Source organism: Python bivittatus, unplaced genomic scaffold (genome assembly GCF_059951505.1).
Source record: "Python bivittatus isolate LINGU-HERP-01145 unplaced genomic scaffold, Pbiv_v1 ctg000480_np1212, whole genome shotgun sequence".
Classification (NCBI taxonomy): domain Eukaryota; kingdom Metazoa; phylum Chordata; class Lepidosauria; order Squamata; family Pythonidae; genus Python; species Python bivittatus.
Genome location: NW_028277075.1, coordinates 92,787,005 through 92,805,480, shown reverse-complemented (window position 1 = coordinate 92,805,480; position 18,476 = coordinate 92,787,005). Strand labels below are relative to the sequence as shown.

Genomic DNA, 18,476 nt, shown 5'->3' with positions numbered 1-18,476 from the left:
TAGGCCCCACCTGTGATGGGTGCCACAGAGTTTAATTCTCTCTCCCCCCTCCTGTTTAACACCTGCATAAAACTACTGGATGAGGTCATCCGCTGGTTTGGGGTTTGGTATTTTCATTATACTGATGATACCCAATTATACATTTTGACCCGAAGCTGGGAGTTTCAACTGGTTCATAATGTAGGAGTGCAGGCAGTGATGGGAATATTTTGGTATGTCCATGTGACACCTCTACTTTGAGAGCTACACGGGCTGCCAGAATGCTTCTGGGTGCTATTCAGAGTACTGGTAATGACTTATAAAGCCCTACCTAGCATAGGGCTGGATTTTGTGAGGGGCTGCCTACCTCCCACGGTTTCTGCCTGGCCAGAATGAGTGGGCAGAATTGGGACATTCTGGGTACCTTCTATTAAACAGTGCCATGTCCTGGGACCCAAGAAGTATGCCTTGTCTGCTGTGGCACTTGCCCTCTGGAATGAGATCCTCCAAGATCCGTATGGTTCCCACCCTGATGGTGTTCCAGATTGTCTGGAAAATCTGACTGTTCTCCTAAGTTTTCGGTTAGGGTGGAGGGCGCCTCCCTGTTGGATGAGTTTTTATACATGTTCTCTGTGGGATAGTTGGATGCCGTCTTGGTTATTTATATGGCATTGTGTTTTTATTTTGTGTTTCCTGTTGATGTTGTGAGCCACCCAGAGTTGTTTTGGAGTCAGATGGTGCTTAAATCTAATGAAATCCTCCTCCTCAACAACAGCAGGAGCAGCAGTAATGAGATAGTTTCAGGGAAAGGATAAAAAGGTAAAGATGCTCTCAGATTGAGCCCCAGTATGCCTTAATGCTTTCCCATTCAAGTGTTAACTAGGCTTGATCCTGTTGAGTTTCCAAGCCCAGGTAAGTTCAACCAGGTGCTGCCACCTGCTGAGATGAAATAAAAAGCTTAATCATTCCATAGCTGTGGTCCGAATAGAGCTCTGAATTGTAAAAACAAGAGGTGTATCTAAGCAGTGAAACCACAAGGACGTTCAGAGTTACATTGTTCTAACAAAAGACTGTTTACTAGAGGCAAAATAAGACACCCATTGAGCAAATTCAGTGAATTATTTGGCCTTTAGGAGGAATGGTAACATTTCAAAATTTGGCCACGTTTCCTGCTTTGACTCTAGATTTGAGGATTTAATGGTTCCCTTCATAAATATAATAGCAGAATGGTGGTTTAATCAGCATTGTCTAGTATTGGGAACTCTCCAGCAAATTCCTTTCAGTTTAGTTGGCAGAAGAAAGCTCCTGTTCCTTCTCAATTCAGCAACTCTTTTTCCTGGCAGTTCTTTGGGATTCTGCCTTCCCCAGAACACTTCTTGTCTCAATGGATTTGAGTAACATCGAAGAATGGCAATTACAGCCAGTGGAAAGAAAGCCAGGATGTTTGAGTTTCTTTGTTACCCAAGGTGAATGGCTATGATATATTTGACTGAAATAAGCAATTCTGCAAAACAGTATTGTTCTTTTTGAACAAAGTTTCATTTTTAGCAGATTGTGCTGGCAGCAACCGCATTTAAAATAGGCTTTTACAACCTAAAGAAGGAGCAATTGCAGTGAATGTAGGAGATTCAGTGAAGTTTACTTGGGAGTGTTTTGCTGATTATTTTACCTCTTTTGCTTGTAACCTATTATTTTATTGGAAATCTATATGTGTAATAACTCAGAGATTACCAAATAGATTTTAAAAAAAATCAGCAGAAATATCATTCTTTAGTATTGACAATAATTCCCTGTAGGCTTCTATTTTGCCATAGAGAAATTCTATGCAGCCAGAAAATTATCTGGCAATAAGTTTCTAAGAAATGTCAGAAGTTAGCCATTTAAGCAATTTTACGTAGTGAGTACTCATGAGGATTAATCACACTAGGAATCAGCAATGAAAAGGTGAAGGTCTGCTAGCAGTGTAAAGTCCAATTTCTTGTACAGAGACATTTTCCCAATATTAGTATGTTTCAGCATGAATACAATTGGTTAACATTATAACCAATTATAAGGTTCATAGATTGCAATATTCAAAAGTTTGTGTTTTCTTACATTGAATATAGTATATGCTTTAATAGATAATAGTGTTATATCTTTGCAGTAAGGATTTTATATCATGAAAGTATTTCTAACATCAATCAATCAATCAATGGACTCTACAATGTATTCAACAGCATCACTCTTTTTATAAATAACAATCATATTCAACTAGTCACTGAGTTTAATTTTTTATCACTCTAATTGGTGAAAATCATGTAGTATCTTCTCTCCCCTATAGAACATCTCTTAATCAAATTTGGAAAGTCATGTACAATTATGGGGAGAGAATGAGGGAGATAAGCATTTATTGCATCATCAGAATCTTGTCACAAAATGCTAGGTGTTATCTTTTATAAACTAAATAAGCAATTTATATCATGATTAATATTTATTTCATCTGTATTATAAATATTTATAAGTTTGATTTGGTTTGACCCAAAATAAAAATTTCTAAGAGAAGATACTATTGGCCATACAATTGGTTCCCTCCTATTTTGTCAACATTGAATGCTGACTGATCATAAGTATTTGGGCCTGTAAAAATTTTTTCATATTTACTTGAATTACATTCTCTTGAAATAACATTTAAAAGAATGTTCCTGTTGATCTATCAAGCGACAGGAGAGATCTAGAAATAGTATATAAAAACTGCTATATCATAAACTTGTTCATTAAAATCTAAAAATGTTTGTTTTGTGTTGATAATGATTAAACCATATATTAAATATCCATTTAATCACCACAAATTTATCAAAAGGTCTTTTTTCCTTTGAACTGTATTCTTTCTTTTTCACATATGTGCGTGATATAAATGTAACACACTTCACATTTAATTAAACTAATCAGAACAGTTTCCCTTGGCAGATTATTATCAAGGCACTCCAATGAAGAGTATTTAGCTGAAGTTCTTCTCTTTACAATCTTTCTTCTTACTCCAGTTGTAAACTTAATCATATGTTCTCAAATTTTCTCAGAAAGTTGATCTGAAATGGGAAGGTGTGAAATGGCACTGTGTAACTTTGCATTAGAAACAGTAGTTCCAAGCTGTCTACTTTCATTTCCTTCAATCACACTTGTTCAAGTGTAATAACACAATTCTCATTGATATTCCCAGCAAGAATCATCTGAAGAGGCTTGAATGATACACTGGATAAATAACTTTACTTGGGAGAAGCCAGTCTGGATCCTTGCTCAACTCAGAGGTAAATGTAATGGCCTTAGGTTAATGACCCCATCTTTATAAATGCTTTGTAGCAGTGTTTCCATCATCTATGTAGATATCTCCACAATCTCTTAATGTCTCTGTCTTCTACTCAAAGGGTTGGGAAAGTTTGTATGGATAGTTGTATGTGGAAAGGGGCAAGGGGAGAACAAGTGATGACACTTGTATCAGTCATCAAGATACAAAAACAAAAGGAGGAGTCTCGTGATATCACATGTGTATTATCATTTTCCCATCCCCATGGCTTTCTGCAGATGCCTACAATTGTATGGTTATATATGGTGTTTGCAGCTGAATGTCAAATAGTGACTCTAGATATAGAAATTTTACCACAGCCATCAGGAGAAAAACAATACACTTTGAAGTCATGAACACAACTAGCCCTGTCTCTCATAACTATAACTACATGGAAGCTTTGAAGATAAATTATTCAAGGATTGAAAAGCAATTTGTATGCTGAATTATTTTTTAATAGAAAATGTTAAATAGAATAAGCCTAACCAAGGGGACAAAATTAATGAAACTCTGAAGCAAACATACAGCTTATATTGATATATTGATACTTCATGCTAGAAACCTGTTTAGGAAACTAAAATTGAGGAAAGGTCTAAAGGCACCTGAATATAAATGCAAAGGATTTTTCAAAGTACTTTGATAAATCAATGGTCAAAATTATGACATGAATATTATAGTTGAACTAATTGATTTCAGCCTCAGTGATAAAAGAAAAATCCCATGGGACTTGCAGTCTGGCCAAAGCAGCTTGGAAAATCTTTTTGATAATAAATAAAATAAAATGTTATGTCCTATTTCTGTGTTTTAATTGTATCTGTGCATATGTGGTTGTGTGTCTACTGTTTATAAGATTGGTTTTTAAAACTCATCAAGCTTTTGCATACATTACAGAAGCTCGGGAGAAGCACAGTTAACATAGGCTAACATCTTGTTCTTTACATAGCAATGCACTGAGCACTTTCAGAGAAACCAATTTTCAGATTGCTAGTATCCTAAGTAACATTTGTAATTCACAATTCAGTGCCTATCCTGATTGCTCTTAGTTAGATGGCACAGTCTATATTGGACCAGGCCTACAATTTTATCAAGGAATGGACAAAGCCACAATCCCCCTGAATAAAAGAACACTTTGTTTTAGAAAATGCTTCATGCCTGGATTTCCATCAAATTAGTAGCTTAAAATAAAGACAAAGTGTATTTGTGGAAATAGCCCAGGTAAAAAGATGTTAGAGTACATCAATGTATCATGAAAACTAAAATTCCCCAATGTATCTTAAAGGTCAAAAATAAAAGAAAACACAAAACACAAAAGCAGATGCTATCAATTTAATGTAGGACTGACCCTAAATAGGGAATTTGCCTATAGGATATGTACATCTGTCTGTCTGTCTGTCTCAAAATCTTGATGAAAAGAGTGGAGGGAAAAGAATGAATAGGTTCTTCCCCTATTATTCTTTCATTTAAAGTTGCACCTTGTAAGCTTGTTTTGGATTTTTTTTTTCCCTAAAAAGGAGGAAAGAATTCGCATGAAAGCACATCACAATTGAGGGAATAGATTGCCATAAAAGCAGGTTGCACACATCTATTTTGGGCCAGAATCAGCTCCTAAAAATCCCTACCCTCTTTAAAAATTCAGTGACAAGGGATCAAAATAAAAATTGCCTTCCTTTCGTTTGGGGATCCTTTTTGATATCAAAAGCCTCTGATGAATGGGAGGAATCGCTCTGTTCCTAAATCCAAGCTGGTACTTTTCCTGCTAAAATCTTGGTACTTTACTGATATTGTTATTTTATAGTATCATTTCTAGGCAGGCAGACTCCATGTTATTGTTGTTTCTTATTTATTTTATATGTTCTTGATGTTGCATTCCTATGTAACCTTTCTGGACAAGAAAATAAGGAATTAGTTAAATGACAAGCAAAACTGTAACATGTAGAAGCTGTGAGCTACTCTGTAAATATATGCATTAAAAAGTGATGGGAAGAAAATGATGTCAACCATAATACTCACCCAAAGAAGTCCAAGTTGAATAAGTAGTCTTTGGTAGAGTTTTAAAAGAAAGGACATAGTCTCCTGAGTATAAGGAAGAGAGCTTTCCAGAATAGTCCCAATGTACAGAAGGCTTGCTGGCAATTCATCATTTTGCAAGTCATAATTAGCATAACCATCATCTATCTAGGTTTAGAATTTAGAAGCCATCTGCCAAATCCGCTTGTCCCAAGTTGCTAGATCTTTGTCCAAAAGAAAATCTTGAATCTGGCTCTGAATCTGCAAGTAGCATAGCTGGATCACTTCAAATGTAATATGTTCATGACCAGTGCCCCACTTAACAACCTGGCTGTTGCATTCTGTACCAGCTGCATCTTTGAACCAAGCACAAGGGTAGCTCCATATAACGCACAGCATAATAAATTAAAGATAAGGCCACCAATGTATGAGCAAATGTTATTAGATTGTCCCTAACCAGGGAATCACAACTGGTTTACTTACTGAAACTGGTAATAGATGCTTCTGGCCACCGAAGTCATTTGAATCATCAGTATTAATTATTATTCTACAAAAACAATGTACCTATTATTTGTGAGAATGTGCAACACCATTTAGAGTAGGCAAAGCCATCAGTTCCTATATCTGAGAACTACCAATCCATGTGAGTTATAACTTGCTAGGATTCAACTCCATTTATTGTCTGTCACCCACTATAGCACTGTGTCCAGACATGCAAACATGCACAGCCTGTTCTTAACTGATATGTCATGGAGAGGTAAAGCTGAATCTCATCAGTATGTTGATGATTTTTTTTAATCTGTTCAATTGTGACTGATTCTCAGAGACTGCCTGGACAAGTCCCTGTAGTTTTCTTGGCAAGGTTTTTCAGAAGTGGTGTGCCATTGCCTATTCCCTAGGGCTGAGAGAAAGTGACTGGCCCAAGGTCACCCAGCTGGCTTTGTGCCTAGGCGGGACTAGAACTCAGACTTCCGGTTTTTAGCCTGATGCTAAATGTTAACCACTACACCAAAGTGGCTCTCTATATTGATGATACTTTGTCCTAAATGCATAAGGATTACCCCCAGAGACTTGATATGGATGTTAAATAGCATGGACAAAATAGGGTGCAGAAATGCAGTCACCTAATGCTACTTTCTGAAACGAACCTTTTGAATGGGAGTAGAACCATTTTATTACACTGTAGAATCATAGTAACTCGATGTCCCCAGCCCTGCAGTCATGGATATGATCATCAATGATATTAAAAGCTTTTATTTGCACAATTTGCTAGATGACAAAGATTATTTCATTATTTAAATGTAAAATTCTGCTGCATTGTGTGCAAACTCCCCCTTCAAATGGTCAGCGATGATTAGTGATTGCAATTTTAGGGAGTTATTTGGTTATGTTACAGTCCATGAGCACAATAATTCATTTAGTCATTCATAGCCATTAGAGCTATTAGATTATTCCCTTACATTTGTATTACTGTTGATTTGTTTCTAGTTGTTTAGCTTTCACTCCTATTGCTTTTTACACAGTAACACTTATACTGCACTATAGTGTATACATAGTTTTAATATCAGTGTCAATTATAATTTTACATACAGGTTTTAGTAATGGTGATTTTTATACTGATTTGTCAGCTATTTTCCCATAGTTTTTATAGAGTAACATTTATGTCACGCAGTTTTACATTTTATTATATTACATTGTAGTTTCATCTTCATATTCTAGTGATTTTTTTTTTATTGTTTATGTTGATAATTCTAAATTTTAGTCATTTTTCACTGCTTACAAGCTAGATTGTTGATACTGGGTTGGTTGTAAACAAACAACATCTAATGTTATTTTATACTGGTCAATAGCTAAAGTAAAGATCAGTTGGCTTTTTGACTCAAAAGCTGCGGAAATATAAAGCACAATCAGCAGAATCACGCTTCTTCATCATCTATTAAAACGGCCAAAGCTGATTCAAGGCCTAAATCTAGACTGAAAAGGGTGAAGATAATGTCATTTTAGAACACTGTTGGGAAACTTGGCCCAGAGTAGAGCTCCATGACGCCGCAAGCTCCATGTTGGCTTTGCTTTCCCATCCCTCCATTTGAAGCGCATCTCCTGAGACCCTGTTCTAGAATGTCTGCAGTTCAAGACCCAGCTTGATCAGTCACCTTATTCAAAAAGAATATTTGTAACTGGGCATAAACCTCTGCATCAAGGGAGAACTGCCTCAAGAGTAATCATATCACCTCCTCCTTTGCCTGCTGGAACAACTCTACAAAGACACCCAGCCATACTTTCCTCAACTAGCACAATTAGCCAAGATGGACAAGGATCCTGTCTTCATGTTCAGATCTCATTAAAAAAAAAGCGCACACAATAGAAGCAAATGGTGCACTGCACCACTCAGTAGGTACCATCAAAAGCAGCATTCAGGTCAGCATGAAGGTGGATGATTTTGTCCTCAAAGTGTCTGGCAGTATTATCCTTGAGAGCTCCAACATCTGTTTTGGGGCAGATGGCAGTAAGTCTATAATCAATCCCAAAAGCTTTGCTAAAGATGCAATGGAAGTTTGTTATAAATGACCTGAGATACCATTTGTGACTGTGGGAAGACAGGCACCGATTTGCGTCAGTAGAAGACAGTAAGAAACAGGAAGGGGTCTAGGTGAGTAAGTGCAAATAATATGATTAGAAAAGGAAATATGTGTTTATAGGCAAGCTATTTAACCACCAGAGAAGGGAGGATTTACTGAGGGGCAGTGTCTGGGGGTCTGTGCAGGCTATAAAAGGAGGATGGAATCCCAAGGCTTCTTGGAAAACATCTGCTGCACCATTGCTGCACCACCAATGTCTTTTTCCTCCTTCTGAGAGCCATGTGGCCACTGGAGAGGCAGGGGATGGCATGGTCCAGACCTGAATAACTCCCTCCTCAAAAAAGGATTATCAGCAACCAGAGCAATGCAGCCCAACTATGGGCATCTCCACCTCACCTCCAAAAGGCTAGTGGCCTTCTTCCTTTTTCTCAGGCTGCTGGGGAGCTGGGACAATGTAATTCAGCAGCAGCGCATGGCGTTGAACACAGAAGTAAATGGTCAGATAATAGAATTCTCCAGTTATATATAATATAATAATGCTATGCTATGCTATGCTATGATGAGTTCAGCACAGAACCCTCAAACTCCCAGCCCTCTGGTAGAGAACCCGAGATTGAGGAAGACATCTACCACCCATAGGGATGAGAGGGGAAACATATGTACTGTATATGTATATGTATATGTATATGTATATATATATATATATATATATATATATATATATATATATGATACATGGATTCTGGAAGCCACATTATATGTTTCTTAAAACTTCTGAATGGCCTTCAGGGACAGCTTTGTGTATAGCCTATTACAATAATCCAATAGAGAACTGTGGGTGGAATTGCTTGTAAAGTTTGACTAGTGATGCATTATTGCTCTCATAGCTGAATTGGAGCACCCAACACACAAATATTTATCTGATGTTGAAAAATGTATGCGTCGTCAACATCCATCATAAGTTTCCACAACAGCTAGTTTTATCTTATATCTCTGTCAGAATTCAGCAGTTTAGCTTATTGCTTTGTAAATGTATAACAAGTAGCCGAAAAAGCCATGAAATTGTCAACATACTTTTAGAAAGTGGATTTCATTCCTGATTGGGTCTTCTCTCACTGTACTTTTAGTGAACGAAAATTGGTATCCATTGGAGTTTGGAAGCATTTAAATACAAAAAAATGTACTTACTTTATACAGCATTATAAGGCTCAAAATACCTTTAGCGTGCCTCTTTGGCCCTCCCTCCCCCCTTTGCTTCTCTTCTTCCTCCTCCTCCTTTAAAGATTGCTTGAAAGAAAAATGAGTAAGCCCATTTACATTCTGCTAGAAAGAAAAACACTTCTGCGCTGAGACTTGTCTGCCAAATTTCATCTCGAAGGTGATTTTAATGGGCCGCTTACATCCCCCCTCCCTTCCTGCTGAAACTGTGTTTGTAATGGAAAATCTGACAGCAGCACCTTCTTTAGAGCAACAAAAATAGCACCTATATGATGACAAAGAAATGATGATAAACAGAATACATTAGAAAATAGACTGACAAATATATACCCTTTGCATTTGTCAGGAACCTCACAAAAGGAAGTGAAAAATAAACCAACTTTTCAGCTTTTAAGTAAAATGGAACCAAACCATCTCCATGAAAGGAAAAAACAACAAATAAACGCACCTAGGGCATTAAGAAACATTTTATTTTGTAAATACTATGCCATATTTTCTGTAGAAATGATCATTTTGAAACTGCATCTCAGACTATTAAAATAACATTTGTAAAACGCTTCCAGCCACTCTGTGGGGAAAGAAAGACCAGCAAATGTGTTAAAGCTATCTTTATTGTCGTACTGGGACATCTAATTATTTTAAGCTAATGCTGATTTATTGTGATTTAGGCAACAGCACGCATAAGAGAATTTTCCTTTCCAACTATTAGAATGATGGGTTCATTGCATGTGGACAGATAGACCTCCTAAGCTGCCATTTTTATTCTTTTAATATGTCTCCACTGAAAACTATAGGCTCTGTGCAATTAGTTGGGGCTTTCTCCTTCTCTCACAGTAGCCCATGATCCAAATTTTCAGCAACTGTATTACTTTTTTGGCACAGCCAACCAAATGGTTACTCTGCTGCTTACATGGCATTTATTAGATTTATAGGCCACCCCCAATCTGTCATGAATTCCTTTTGCAATTATGTCATACATGAAGTAACATGATCTTTATACCCTGAACGAATGTGCAAATCCAAATGCAGTGATCGTTTGAATTTTGTGAGATTCACAAAACAGGTTATTGGAATGTTTCCAATGCATATATAATGTAGATTTTAGGATTAAATCTGTTCCAACAAAAGTATTTTCAGCAAAAACGTATTAAAAATAGTTCAATATTTAATACAAATCTTCACACATGGTTTTCTTAATCTATGAAGATATTCAGCTATTACAAAGAAATAGGTACAGTATGCCAATCTACAAAAGGTAGGAGAATAAATAAAATACAAAACTAAAAAAAGAAGAAGAAAAAAAGTTTCGTTTACATGTTTGAGTTGCATGAAAGGTTCACATATCTCATATATTGGAAGAATCCCTCCCAAAAGAATGGGGGTGGGGTTACGATCAGAGAATTATTAACATTTTTAATGAAAGAAAACCAAATCTACTTAAAATGGTCTTGACATTCAGATTTGTCAGATACTCACACATTAATGTGGAAATGGGTTGCAAGGGATTTATTAAAGAAGATATGCCAAACAGACATAGCTTCAAAACCCTTTGGGATTTGTTTTTAGTGATAAAAATCAGACTTGAAAATGGAAAATTGAGTAAAAATATATCTGCCCATCTTAGCTACTGTATTTTATCAATGTACAGATTGTGGTTTTATAAAATGTCATCTATGTGACAGAAAAATGACAAATTTCCCCAAGAAACAAGCAGCAAAAAGCAAAACTTCTTATTCCCACTGTTGCTATTTTTTAACCAAGTCACAGATTCATAATTATGTTAAACATACTTTCATGTGAACTTTGGTTGCAATGTTAAATTTAAAGTAATGTATGCAGAACAAATTGCTTGATTACCTCTATGGGACTCTGATGTAAGATACACAGCCTTCATGTGTCTGGAAAAAAAGAATGTAGCTAAGTCTATCATATTCTGATAATATTCATTTCTCTTGATCATTAAAACAAAACAAAAAAACCACATTCATTTGTAACCCAATTTCCACAGATGATGTTCAGCTCTTTGAACTAAGTTTCCAGTTTTTATCTACTACTGAGAAATGCATGAACCTGCCTTGGATCAGATATTTATACTTATATCCACATATATGTGTCCATACAACCCCCCCCCCCCCCACACACACACAGGGTAGACATAAGGTAGGTCAGATCAGGAAACAGGTACCACAATGACTACCGGAACTCTACTTAATTGTTGTAGGGAATAATAACAGGACTTTGAAAGTTTGGCAGAGTTTCCCTTTGCCCCCTCTTATACCAGTTGTAATCAAAGTGGGGTTATGCTGAATTTCTTTCTCAGTCCCTCTTCCTTCCCAAAATTAAGTAGACTTAATTAAGTGCAATAATGGTTCTTGCATTCCTTCTTTAAGGTTATCTCTGTACTCCTCTACACTTCGTGATACGTTAGCATGATGATACCAAGATGATCAGCAGAATATTCTCCCTCTAATGTTAAGAATTCTGTTCTTCCTTTTTCCTCTGTTCTCTAGGGTGTTTCTTTCATTATTTTCTATTCCCTGGGCTTCAAGAAAACTGGCAGTGGTCTATATAGCCTTGACTTTTCTCTTTTCTTGAAATCTATTCCCATATGGCCATGCTGACAAATGAATATAATGCAGTTTGGGAGAACTGACAACCTCCTTGAACACCTTTGGCAGAGGTTAGAGACCTCGTGGCAGTAACAGCCTGTAGTTATGGTTGGGAGGAGCCTGAGGACCACAGAGAGTAGGATAATAAGGCCACAGAATAAGGCCTAATTCCTAGTGATAACACAGACAAATGCTTGTCATCTTACATGACTTCAGTAATAACTTATAGCTGTCCCAAGAATATTTAAGTATTTTATTTTTTATCCCATCCATCCACCTTAGTTACTGCTTGATGATCATCATCTCAAATAAAGTCATCCTTCATTTGGTTCAGGCCTGCTTAATTAATGTTTCATGCATTCTATTCCTGGAGGAACCTTCTACAGTAAGAACTTCTTTACTTCTTCAGCAGGTTGCCCACCTTTATCTAGCCCTAAGTCCAAGAAAACAAAACTATCTATGGCCTTCACTTCTTTGCCATCAGCTATAGGTTCATTAAGAAGACAAGTTGACATTACCTTTGTTTCTTAAAATTTAACATTAACCCTGATTTTCCCTTTCCAGTTTTACTTTCATTATGGGCTCTTCTATGTCTTCTTTACTTTTGACTAACAAGAAGGTAGAGTTCTGAGTGCTCTCTGAGTTGGTTGTTTGCAGACATTTCATTACAGACTGATGATGTTACCTAGTTGGGTAATGAAATGTCTGCAAGCAAACAACCAAACTCAGAGAGTGCTAAGAACTCCACAGTTCAACCCTGAGCTGCATATATTTTCTTCTATTGCAACAGAGGTGTCATCTGCATATCTGAAATTGTTAGCATTTTGAGCTTCAGTTTTAATTTTAGCTATCATCTGCTCAAATTGTGTCATTCTTATAATATCCCTTTCATATTTTAATCCACTATGTTTCTCTAAATTAAGTTCTTACAGTAGCTTCTTGTTCATTGTAAAACTTCCTCCAGAAAAAAAATAATTAGGTATTAGGGTACTCCTCAGTATCCTTAATATATTCCATATTCTGACATGATCTATATAGTCAAATGTTTGCTATACTCAATTAAGTAAAGGTAAATCTCTTTCTTGTATCATATTACTGTCTTCATTATCTCCCTTAAATTAGCTATCTGAACTCTTGTTCCTTTTCTAAAACGTGCCTGTTCATTTGGCATTTCTCTCTCCATGTATTGCTCTATTCTTTTTTGCAAGATCTTAAACAAAACTTTGTTTGCATAATAAATTAATACAATGGTTTGGTAATTTGCACATTCTTGTGCAGTTCTTCTTTTTCAATATAGATATGTACATCAACCTTTTTCCAATCTCTAGGCCATAGAATCTTGTTCTGTATTTGTTGGTATAGAGCTCCTTCTTTTTTAGCTTAAGATAATTCAGGGGTTATATCCTCTGTGACTGGTACTTTTCTGTTTGACACATACATAAATAACCAATGCTCTATTCTTTTAGGAGTAAGCAGTGTTACATAAAGGGCAGGGAAAAAGTAGTAGGCAAAATAAGTTAAATAAGTCCAGGAGGTAAGAGAAATGAAAAGGAAATCTAACTGAATCTATTTTACACCAATACCATTCACCATACCTCTCTATACATTTTTGTCCTTCCAAACTATCTTTGATTCTCTCATATCCATACGCTAGTTCATTCATACCCTGCCTTTTACACTTTCTCTCTCTCTCTCTCTCTCATTGGTCTATTGAGTCTCATGCCTCACTTTTCAGTGGAATCAGTTCCTGAATATATTGTCTCTCCACAAAAGAGTAAAGAGTTCAGTGTAGTTTTTTTCCTCTAATCAGATCTCTGCTATGTTTTGTCTTGAGAATTTCAGTATTAGCTGCAAAGTGTCCTAGGATTTCTCTGATCTTCTTAGAAGATGCCTCATTTCCCTTTTCTTCTTATACACTTCCATGTGTTGACATTCCTCATTGAAATACTTTTCCTTGTCCTTTCTTGCATGAGGTTGGAAGCCTGTGTTCAGTTGTCATACATCTTTCTTGTTGCCCAAGGCTTTGAACTTTTGTGATTCCCTGGCTATCGTGCTAGCTTGTTCTGAAAGCCACTTGGATCTTTTCATCTTTGAAATTTGGGAATTTTTTTTCCACTTTAGTTTTAACAATCTCTCTTATCTCTTCCCATAGCACCTCAAGTTAATTTTTGCATAAATTAAGCATACTAAAGCTGTTCCTTACTTTGATCTTATATTCTGACTGTATATTCTCCAGGGCATACCTTGCTGGCACACCTTCTCTCTTTAATCTTTCAGGTTTAACCCATATATTTGACACCAATATTTTAGGGTCTGTTCTACAGCCTGGACCTGAAAACTGTTTTGGCTGACTGGATTGTACTTCTCCATCTTCAGTTTCCTATTATTCATTCTATTTGATTCCAGTGTTATTCATCTGATAACCATGTGATGTCTACATTTATGTTGCTGGAAGCAGGTGTTGGCAATAAAGAAAGAATTCTCTTTGCAAAACTCTATTAACCTATTTCTTGAATTGTTGTGTTTATCCAATCAAAATCTTCCCATGATTCCAGATTTCTCCACTAACTTTTCACTTAATCTTAGATTTTCATCCTTTTATGGCATTGCATTTATCACATCCTCCAATTAATCTCAGAGTTCCACAGTATTTGTGCCTATTATATGTGTAACAGGGACATACATTGGCATACCACTGATATTTACTTGATATCCATTAATTTTAATAAATTTCTGTAATTTATTAGGTTATTTATTAGGTCATAGTTTGTGATGACCCTTTTGTGTATCACTGTCACTCCTTTCCTTCATATGAACTCGTGCCCTCAACAATATATCCATTTCAGTTAAAGTGGACGATTGTAATCCACTTTATTCCTAAAGATTCTGTTTGGTTCTCTTCATTTCTATTTGGACAATTTCAAATTTTCTGTGTTTGTGCTTCTCAAATTTCTTGTTCCAGCTTAATCTGTTTTCGTAATATGAAGAACTCCTCTTTTAATATTGACACCAGTGACCAAACTTCTTTGTGGTTTTAATTTGGCCATGCTGTCAACTTCAGCCCTTCTCGTGGATTTGGTGACTAAAGGAATCTTGTTATCCAACTTAGGGGTCTTCTGATCTGGTGCACAAATAAATTGTATTACATACAATTTCCTTGGCTGTAATATATAAATGGTTTACCATTGCTTTTTTCTTTTATTTTGGAGAATTTTGAGTTGCCTTTCTTATGCTTGCAGAGACCTGTCTGCCCATTACCTCTTTCAAATTTACTGATAAGGATGACCCAAGCAGGACATCACTCTTCTGCTGCCATTGTTCTAGGATATAGAAGATATCGGGACCTCCCATGATATCAAGGTAGAAATTCCCAAGATGGCTATAATGAATATAATCTAATTGTTGTAGAGCAGACTGCCTGCTTTATTAATGAACTATAGAAAGTTGTCATCATGATTCATTTGGAGATATGTTGGAATTTCTTAGAAACCCATCTTGTGTTAATCATTCCTAAAGTTACTCACATTCAGCAAACTTTCCTGAAAAACAGCTTGTACTCTCCAGAACAATCTTCCTTGCAGTATCCAGCCATGGCAGAAATACCAGTATGTTCTTTTATGCAAACTGGTGATGTTAATGATGCTCATATGGACTACTCACTTTTCTGTTTGGAATGGCTGAGGACAACATAGTATCCCAGAATCATATACAGGATGCAACAATTCTGTGGCAGACCTAAGAAATTTGTTGGAATAATGATGGCTGACGATTGCAGCAATGAGATGTACACAAAGATTTCATTTGTCCCTATTGCTTGAGGTCAGCCATTAATGAACTTAATTTGTTGCTCTGCATACACATTACTGAACAATTGTTTGAATCATGAGTTATATACAGTATGTATAGTATGCTGCCTATTGCTTTCAAGCCTACATGATCTGTAAGACACTTTTTTTAAATAGTCTCCCACTATGATTTTATTGAGCTTGTTTTATTTATAAGCCAATTAGTATTTGCCATGTTTTAATTTACCAGATTCAGTCTTAATTTACTAGATGTGGAAAAATTCTCCAAAGGTGGCAAGTTTGAAAGCTATGTGGGTTTTTTTCTCTTTTTTTGTTTTAAGTAGTCCTAATGTATATAATATGTGGAAAGCAGAGTGCTTCCTCTGTGTTATTATTGTGTGCATCAAGCCAATCTAAGCTTACTTAAACTCCAAATTTTCCAGAAATGTTTTGTTTATGTTATCTTTAGTTTTCATTTTATAATGATCTCACAATATTAAATTGATATACCCGAGTTGCATTAAGACCTCAGTATGCCTTACATAAGTAAAATCTCTCTTGAGCTGAGCTTTATTCCTGAGGTTAGTGTGGCCTGTAAATGTTGCTTTCTTGGCAACAGTGCTGACATGGATTTTCACTGCCTTCTTCCATTTTTTTTTCCCCACTTCCCAGTCTAGTATATAGCCCTAGGATATCTTCATGTCTTCCAATCCAAATAATAAGCAAATCCAATTCTGGCTTTTTTAAGATCAGACAAGGTGAGTTAGGTGTTGCCACCAGCTGTGACATTATAGATGCTGGGAAGTAAAATAAGTCATCCTTTACTTTTTTTGTTTGTTTTTGCTTTTGCTATGATTCCCTATGTTGTAAAATGGTTAGAATTTTGAAGACAATGGAAAGATGGACGATTTCAATATGCTTTGTTTACAAACTGTAAGAGGCAAGGACATGCATTACCAACCTTCCTACTAATTCAGAAACATAAACCTTAATATAGTCTGGTGCTTAAGCTTTCGTAAAACAGGTATCTCAAGATCCCATGATGTACTAAGTATTACCTCAAGTGGTTTTTTTTATGGTGATACTTTTAAACATTTAAATAAGGATGATGAAGAAAAACAGGATCCAATATACATTCATCATCTGAAAGAAGTACTGTATGTAAAACTAAGTTTCAACAGGATTTAAACATATTTTGAGATTGTTAAAAAAATATAAACTTAATTTTCTTTTTCAGAAATCTCTAATAGAACCAAAAGGGTTAAAATAGACTAGTATTGTTTGGTCTGGAAGCATCTATGGAGAAGAAAAACATTGCTAGTAGACTGTACTTATTTAAGAGTTGCAAAAGATTTTTTAACATCTTCTGAAAATGTATATTTTAGAGGACTTCTTCAAAGCACCATTTTCTAGCCCTGCAGATTTATCTGTACAGCATCCACATCTGATATAGTTGTCAGCTCCCCCATCTGAGGTGGGTTCATCTTAAAAACCATTGGCATAAATTGTTATGGAAAGAGATTGATTAGTTTAAAAGATTTTTCCTTTTAACAGATCACATAGTCATTATATGTCACCATTGAACACTTCCAGCATTTAATCACATCTTTAAGCCCTTGTTTATTTCAGCAGATTCTGTTAAAATTGCTGTATTATGCATTCAGTATCTATTGTATGGGTTTCATTTCTGGATTCTGGATGTTGTACCTGTGGAGCTCCTAAAATCATTGTTCTATTGTTGGTCACAACATTTTGCTACCAAGGTTATTTCCTTAATAGGTCCAATTACCCCTCTGTAGTGAAGGCCTGCTGCAATATGGTTCATGGGGTCATGAAGAATCTGACACGACTGAACGACTGAACAACAACAACAAGTAAAACCTGCCTCTAACCTATATGTTAGACCAACTTTCTCCAGCATTCCAAATATGTACAGACTACAGTTCCTACAGTTCCCAGACTACATGGGAATGATCTATTGCTTAGAAACTCTGAGAGTATGGGGCAACCCTTGGAGCTTGGAGAAGGCTGCATTAAGACAACACTTTCATGACTTTCTAATCTGGTTGATGTACAGGCATGGTTTCCTGATCGAAAGTAGGAGATATAACTATTCTTTAACTTTGAATCTAATATTCTTATTTTTTAATAATATTGGCAGAGTAAATCAGAACAAATTGGCTAGAAGTTCCAAAGTGCACATTAACAGGAAAGCAGGAACTGAATTTCCTACCATTTTAAATTCAGAGGCATCTCTGGAGGGGGGGGTATGCCAAAAAGTCAGATGATTGTGACCACGTGATTGAAACATGCAAAACACATGCAAAACACATTAAAAAGGGGCAATGCTTCAATCACATGATTGCAATTACCATCTTGACTTTTTTTTACTCCCTCCCCTTCAATGTATGCCTTTGTTTAAATTTTGAAATTCAGTTTTGGAAGACTGTGTATGTCGTATACAGGGTATAAAGTAACACTGTATAAAGTAACACCTTTAGTTTTATGTTTTACAGAGAGAAATAGAAAACAAATCTGAAAAGCTTTGCAATAATTAAATGGCATTATTGTGGAATGCATAAGAACCTTATGGATTGTAGGGAGCGGAGATGTGACCCAATGGGGGGGGGGGGAAATGTGCTACTAAGTAAATCTTCAAAAGTAAGGCAATAATTTGCCTCCTCTTGGTAAAATTCATGCTAGAAGCTTCATGCTTAACTGTATATTGCAGGAATGATCCATGTAACAATTTAGGAAGCCCTGTGTAGAAGCAGCCCTGCAGCTCAGATATTTCATCAGTCTAACAGATGGTTTTAGGATCAATGTAAGCCTAGCAAGGGAACCTGTTTTACTTGTAGGAGTTGTTTCAGTAATAACTCCAACATTGAACTGTTACAGTGTATGTGTAATAGTGGCTCCTAGAGCCTACTATACTGGCACAATTGCATGGAACAGAACATTGGATAAGGCACCCAAACCT

At 36.2% G+C, this 18,476-nt stretch overlaps 1 long non-coding RNA gene across 27 annotated transcripts in view; it reads left to right on the top strand.

The window, feature by feature from the left end:
* Nucleotides 1-18,476, top strand: part of LOC112540350 (uncharacterized) — a 137,425-nt gene that overhangs the window by 15,515 nt on the left and 103,434 nt on the right. For 16 of the 27 annotated variants that reach the window (XR_015797207.1, XR_015797206.1, XR_015797205.1 and 13 more), the window contains 2 exons: nucleotides 3,176-3,263; nucleotides 14,951-15,071. This is a non-coding gene — a long non-coding RNA (uncharacterized LOC112540350). The remainder of the gene's footprint in view (nucleotides 1-3,175; nucleotides 3,264-14,950; nucleotides 15,072-18,476) is intronic. The other 11 variants (XR_015797216.1, XR_015797222.1, XR_015797209.1 and 8 more) reach the window with 2 other exon arrangements.